The sequence below is a fragment of the Oncorhynchus nerka genome, linkage group LG9b, assembly GCF_034236695.1.
Source record: "Oncorhynchus nerka isolate Pitt River linkage group LG9b, Oner_Uvic_2.0, whole genome shotgun sequence".
NCBI classification, from domain to species: domain Eukaryota; kingdom Metazoa; phylum Chordata; class Actinopteri; order Salmoniformes; family Salmonidae; genus Oncorhynchus; species Oncorhynchus nerka.
This window is the reverse complement of record NC_088424.1, coordinates 8,903,745-8,910,652: the sequence shown is the minus strand read 5'-3', so window position 1 is coordinate 8,910,652 and position 6,908 is coordinate 8,903,745.

Sequence of the window (6,908 nt, the reverse complement as noted above, 5' to 3'; positions counted from 1 at the left end):
TTGTAGCTATAGATACGGAGTTGTGGTATGGTATGCTTTGTGTGGAGAAGCAAATGAGATTGAACGTAGACAAACAAAATGTCAGGACAGCCTTATAAATCTAACAATTGTTATCAGCAAATATCCGTAAATGGTCAGTAAATATTACAAGCATTTCGTTACACCCGCAATAACAACATCTGCTAACCATGTGTATATGGCCAATAAAATGTGATATTTCAGAAGTATGAAAAACTATTTATGTGCTGCCACTCCATAAGGGCGGGGATAGTAGAGATCTTGATCATTATCGTCCCATCTCCTGGCTTTCACGTCTAACCAAGATTCTCAAATCCTTGGTAAATAAGCAACTTGGCTCTTTTTTTTATCTAAGCATGGTATTTTGAATATAAACCAATCAGGGTTTAGGCCAGGGCACAGCACTATCACAGCAACCACATCAGTTGTTAATGATCTTGTCAATGCTTCGGACATTAAAATTAATTGTGCTGCCTTGTTTATGGACCTGTCGAAAGTGTTTGATGCTCTCGATCATGTTATTGTATTGAACAAGTTATCCTCGATTGGCCTTGGGCTCTGACACCTCTTCTTGGTTTCCCTATTATCTGAGTGACAGAACTCAGGCCATCGTGATTGATGGGTTTAAGTCCATATTTCTTGAAGAAAATAAAGGTGTTCCACAGGGGTCCAATACTAGGACCTGTTCTCTTCACTATTTACATAAATGCTATTGGTCAATCTGTAAGAAAAAAAAATCTATATGTGAATGATGCTATTACGTACTGTGGTGTACAGCAGGTCAGCCACCAGGGGGAGACTCGTCGAGGCAGATGGAGTATACATCACAAGACAATGGCTCCCTCTGCTGGACGTGCCAGGTCTCGACCGGCTCTCCGGCCAGGACTAAATTGGGGTTAGTGAGTATTCAAGGGCTGATTTCTCACCAGCTGTACGAGTCCCATAAATCTGCCAGAAGGGCAGCACACAGGGGAGACATTAAGGGGAGGAAAGGACTCCCGTATAGTTGGGGACGGTACCAGAGGTAACAGGAGGGAGTTCCGTTTTTGATCCCCACAAGATACAGCAAGACCCGGAGCCCAGAAGACGGTATCCCTGTATATATTTATGTTTGTCTGTGCAATATGTGTTGTGCTGTATTTTGTTTTATATTGTATTAGATTGATGTATTTTATATGCAGGGCTCCCTGCAAGAGACACTCAGTGGTGATCCTTGATTAAATAAAAATGTAAATACAAATTGAAACGGCTCCAAGCCATTTCTTAAAACTGACGCCAACAGCGTGCTCATAATGTATGCCAAGGCAGTGAGTGATATTGAGATTTGTTTCCTGGATTTTTTTAAGACAACCTACTGTGTCTTGTGTACAAAATGGCATCGGTGACATGACAAGCATGTAATTGCACTGTCGCAATAAGGCAGGGTGTCGGAGAGTAGCCATTTAAACTACTCTTGTATGTATAACAAGTACAGAAACAAGAGAACATGTACTTTTGCGTGCGCACACACACACACACGTTCTTACCCCAGCAGCATGTTCAGCCAGCTCAGACTCTCAACCACGCTGAAAACAGACAAACTAACAGAGGAAGAGGGGGTGAGAGCCCGGAGGGTAAAAATCACACGAGGGAAAACTTCAGCCCACAGCGAGAGACGTGGCAACATAAAAGACACATCAAGTTGCAGCAGAAGAGCCTTTGATATGCAAAGACAGAGCCTTTTCAAATGACTGTTCCTGACAGCATCTCATTGTGTGAGAAACAAAGGAGTCAGATCTTAGCTGGAATAACATTCCATTGAATTGAAACGCAGCCATGATGGCTACATCATGAAAACCATCTCCACAGAGGTACAGTACAGTAAAGTCAAGTCACTGTTGAATAATATAATATTCTGCATAGAACTTGTACATTCAATGTGCAAAGTGGAATACTTGACACTTGATGTTCTCTCCTATTATGACAGTATGGGGTCGTTCTGTATTCTCACCATGCGTCATTCTGTTCAATTGAGCTTAAGGCTGGTCTAGTGTGTAATGCCGCCTGCAGCACATAGCCATCAACATTAGCGTGGGTAGGAATCCCAGCCTCACCGCTACTCTACATCTCCCTCCCTCTGTCTCCCTTTTCTTTTCAATCTATCAATAAAATAGAGAATAGAGATCTCCTTATAGTTGGTAGTTCTTACATACTGGCCCCATCAGCATAGAATGTGTGTGACATATCTCTAACAAGTGACCACCTGTATGCTAAGACCGATATGTATGATAATGATAATATAAGCCTTTAATGCATGATGTAATAGTAGATTATATGGGGGATATGAGCAGGTGGCAACAGCTAGATCTACTGTAGATCAGATTCAATTGCTGTTTAGCTGCTGAACAGACAGAACGGCCCGACGCAGATGTGCAAGAGCCAGTAAACTGCCGGTGTGTGCACGCGCGTGCTTGGGTGTACACTGAGGAGTAGCTGGATTACATTTTTGCAATCTTCTTCATTATTCATGCAACAAATGGGCCAGTCAAGCGAAACCATGACATACTAGAACCCCAGCATTGAGTTACAGCCAGGTGAACCTCCATAGGGTACTAGAGCACTACACATTTAACATGACATACTGGAACCCCAGCATTGAGTTACAGCCAGGTGAACCTCCATAGGGTACTAGAGCACTACACGTTTAACATAACATACTGGAACCCCAACATTGAGTTACAGCCAGGTGAACCTCCATAGGGTATTACAGGACTACACATTTAACATGACATACTGGAACCCCAGCATTGAGTTACAGCCAGGTGAACCTCCATAGGGTATTACAGGACTACACATTTAACATGACATACTGGAACCCCAGCATTGAGTTACAGCCAGGTGAACCTCCATAGGGTACTAGAGCACTACACATTTAACATGACATACTGGAACCCCAACATTGAGTTACAGCCAGGTGAACCTCCATAGGGTACTAGAGCACTACACATTTAACATGACATACTGGAACCCCAGCATTGAGTTACAGCCAGGTGAACCTCCATAGGGTACTAGAGCACTACACGTTTAACATGACATACTGGAACCCCGGCATTGAGTTACAGCCAGGTGAACCTCCATAGGGTACTAGAGCACTACACATTTAACATGACATACTGGAACCCCAGCATTGAGTTACAGCCAGGTGAACCTCCATAGGGTACTACAGGACTACACATTTAACATGACATACTGGAACCCCAGCATTGAGTTACAGCCAGGTGAACCTCCATAGGGTACTACAGGACTACACGTTTAACATGACATACTGGAACCCCAACATTGAGTTACAGCCAGGTGAACCTCCATAGGGTATTACAGGACTACACGTTTAACATGACATACTGGAACCCCAGCATTGAGTTACAGCCAGGTGAACCTCCATAGGGTATTACAGGACTACACGTTTAACATGACATACTGGAACCCCAGCATTGAGTTACAGCCAGGTGTAAATGTGTAGAACGTGCCGTCCTTGGCCAGCTCTCCCGCTATCTCTCTCAGAATGACCTTCTTGATCCAAATCAGTCAGGTTTCAAGACTAGTCATTCAACTGAGACTGCTCTTCTCTGTATCACGGAGGCGCTCCGCACTGCTAAAGCTAACTCTCTCTCCTCTGCTCTCATCCTTCTAGACCTATCGGCTGCCTTCGATACTGTGAACCATCAGATCCTCCTCTCCACCCTCTCCGAGTTGGGCATCTCCGGCGCGGCCCACGCTTGGATTGCGTCCTACCTGACAGGTCGCTCCTACCAGGTGGCGTGGCGAGAATCCGTCTCCTCACCACGTGCTCTCACCACTGGTGTCCCCCAGGGCTCTGTTCTAGGCCCTCTCCTATTCTCGCTATACACCAAGTCACTTGGCTCTGTCATAACCTCACATGGTCTCTCCTATCATTGCTATGCAGACGACACACAATTAATCTTCTCCTTTCCCCCTTCTGACGACCAGGTGGCGAATCGCATCTCTGCATGTCTGGCAGACATATCAGTGTGGATGACGGATCATCACCTCAAGCTGAACCTCGGCAAGACGGAGCTGCTCTTCCTCCCGGGAAGGACTGCCCGTTCCATGATCTCGCCATCACGGTTGACAACTCCATTGTGTCCTCGTCCCAGAGCGCTAAGAACCTTGGCGTGATCCTGGACAACACCCTGTCGTTCTCAAATAACATCAAGGCGGTGGCCCGTTCCTGTAGGTTCATGCTCTACAACATCCGCAGAGTACGACCCTGCCTCACACAGGAAGCGGCGCAGGTCCTAATCCAGGCACTTGTCATCTCCCCCGTCTGGATTACTGCAACTCGCTGTTGGCTGGGCTCCTGCCTGTGCCATTAAACCCCTACAACTCATCCAGAACGCCGCAGCCCGTCTGGTGTTCAACCTTCCCAAGTTCTCTCACGTCACCCCGCTCCTCCGCTCTCTCCACTGGCTTCCAGTTGAAGCTCGCATCCGCTACAAGACCATGGTGCTTGCCTACGGAGCTGTGAGGGGAACGGCACCTCAGTACCTCCAGGCTCTGATCAGGCCCTACACCCAAACAAGGGCACTGCGTTCATCCACCTCTGGCCTGCTCGCCTCCCTACCACTGAGGAAGTACAGTTCCCGCTCAGCCCAGTCAAAACTGTTCGCTGCTCTGGCCCCCAATGGTGGAACAAACTCCTCACGACGCCAGGACAGCGGAGTCAATCACCACCTTCCGGAGACACCTGAAACCCCACCTCTTTAAGGAATACCTAGGATAGGATAAAGTAATCCTTCTCACCCCCCCTTAAAAGACCTAGATGCACTATTGTAAAGTGGCTGTTCCACTGGATGTCATAAGGTGAAAGCACCAATTTGTAAGTCGCTCTGGATAAGAGCGTCTGCTAAATGACTTAAATGTAATGTAAATGTAGGTGAACCTCCATAGGGTATTACAGGACTACACGTTTAACATGACATACTGGAACCCCAGCATTGAGTTACAGCCAGGTGAACCTCCATAGGGTACTACAGGACTACACGTTTAACATGACATACTGGAACCCCAGCATTGAGTTACAGCCAGGTGAACCTCCATAGGGTATTACAGGACTACACGTTTAACATGACATACTGGAACCCCAGCATTGAGTTACAGCCAGGTAAACCTCCATAGGGTACTACAGGACTACACGTTTAACATGACATACTGGAACCCCAGCATTGAGTTACAGCCAGGTGAACCTCCATAGGGTACTACAGGACTACACGTTTAACATGAGTTTTTTTTTTAAACTGCCTGGAACGATCCAATCAGACAGAGCACCCTCCGGGACCAACAAGACAGTGCCACAGATTTATTACCGGCACTCCTTTCTGGTTCGACTGAATTCAACACTTATTCTAATATTCAAATCTGGATACATAACGAGCTGAGACTGATTGTAACATTGTGGACCATATTCTGAGGCAAAAAAATGACTGATTCAGACCACAATAACACACAATCAAAATACACTGCCAAAATGGTCAAAGGTTGTGGTTAAATCACATTTCCTCGCCTGTTAACGCTCACAATGATATGGTCACTTACGTACTGGTGATTCATATACACACACACATACGATGTAGTTCATGGCTAAAGCCACACGGTACAGCAGTTCACTTTCTGTCCATTCTCACAAACAAGTTCCCACAATACATGGCTAGCACCGCATGGTCATGTGTACCACCACATATAACTTCTTCCACATTTTGTTGTGTTGTAGCCTGAATGTAAAATAGATTGAGACTTTGTGTCACTGGCCTACACAGGTCCCATAATGTCAAAGTGGAATTATGTTTTTAGAAAATTTTACAAATTAAGCTGAAATGTCTTGTCAATAAGTATTCAACCCCTTTGTTAAGGAAGCCTAAATAAGTTCCATAGTGCAAATGTGCTTAACAAGTCAAATCAAATTGTATTTGTCACATGCTCCGAATACAACAGGTAGACCTTACCGTGAAATCCTTACAAGCAAGAAATAAAAGTAACAAATAATTAAAGAGCAGCAGTAAAAACAACAATATCAGTACTGTAATGAATACTAATTAATAACTGGTTCTCACAAATGAGCTAGGTAAAAGGCTTAGTAGAGTCAAAACAAACAATACCTCACAAACAGAATGAATTGAACTAAATACTCACCTGGTTTCATCAGGTGAGTATCTAACACAGGTGAAATCAATGAACAAAAATGAAAGCTCCCCCACACACTGCGGGTTGAGACTGGAAGATAAAGAGGACTGTAGGTGACCGGTTTTAACAGAGACGCATGGAAGGACGAGGATATATTATACTGACGGGGTAACTGGAGGCGGTCTTGAAAGGACAGAGCTTTTTGCAGAGGAGGCGGAGCCGGATGCCTCTGGTAGAGAGCCACACACGCTGTCCGGGGTGAAAGATTGGCGTAGGTCGGCGGCATTTGTCGGCAAAGCGTTTCTGGGTATTAGAGACTTCCTGCAGATGCATGTGAGCGGTCTCCCATACCCGCTCACTACGCCGAAGTCAGTCGTTGATCGGTGGGACAGTACCAGGCTCGGCCTCTCAGGGAAACATGGGGGGTTGGTTACCAAGTCACACTGAAACGGAGTAAGGCGGAGGGATGAATGCATGAGTGAGTTCTGAGTGTATATTCGGCCCAGGCCATATACCGACTCCAGTTGTGTGGAGAGGCAGAACATTGTTGGCGAAGGTACTTCCCTATTTCTTGGTTCAGGCGTTCCGTCTTCCCGTTGGTCTGGGGATGGTACCCGGAAGAGCGGCTGAGGGTAACCCCCAGTCTTTCACCGAAGGCTCGCCACACCCGGGAGACAAACTGGGGCCCGCGGTCAGAGATGATGCCCTCTGGA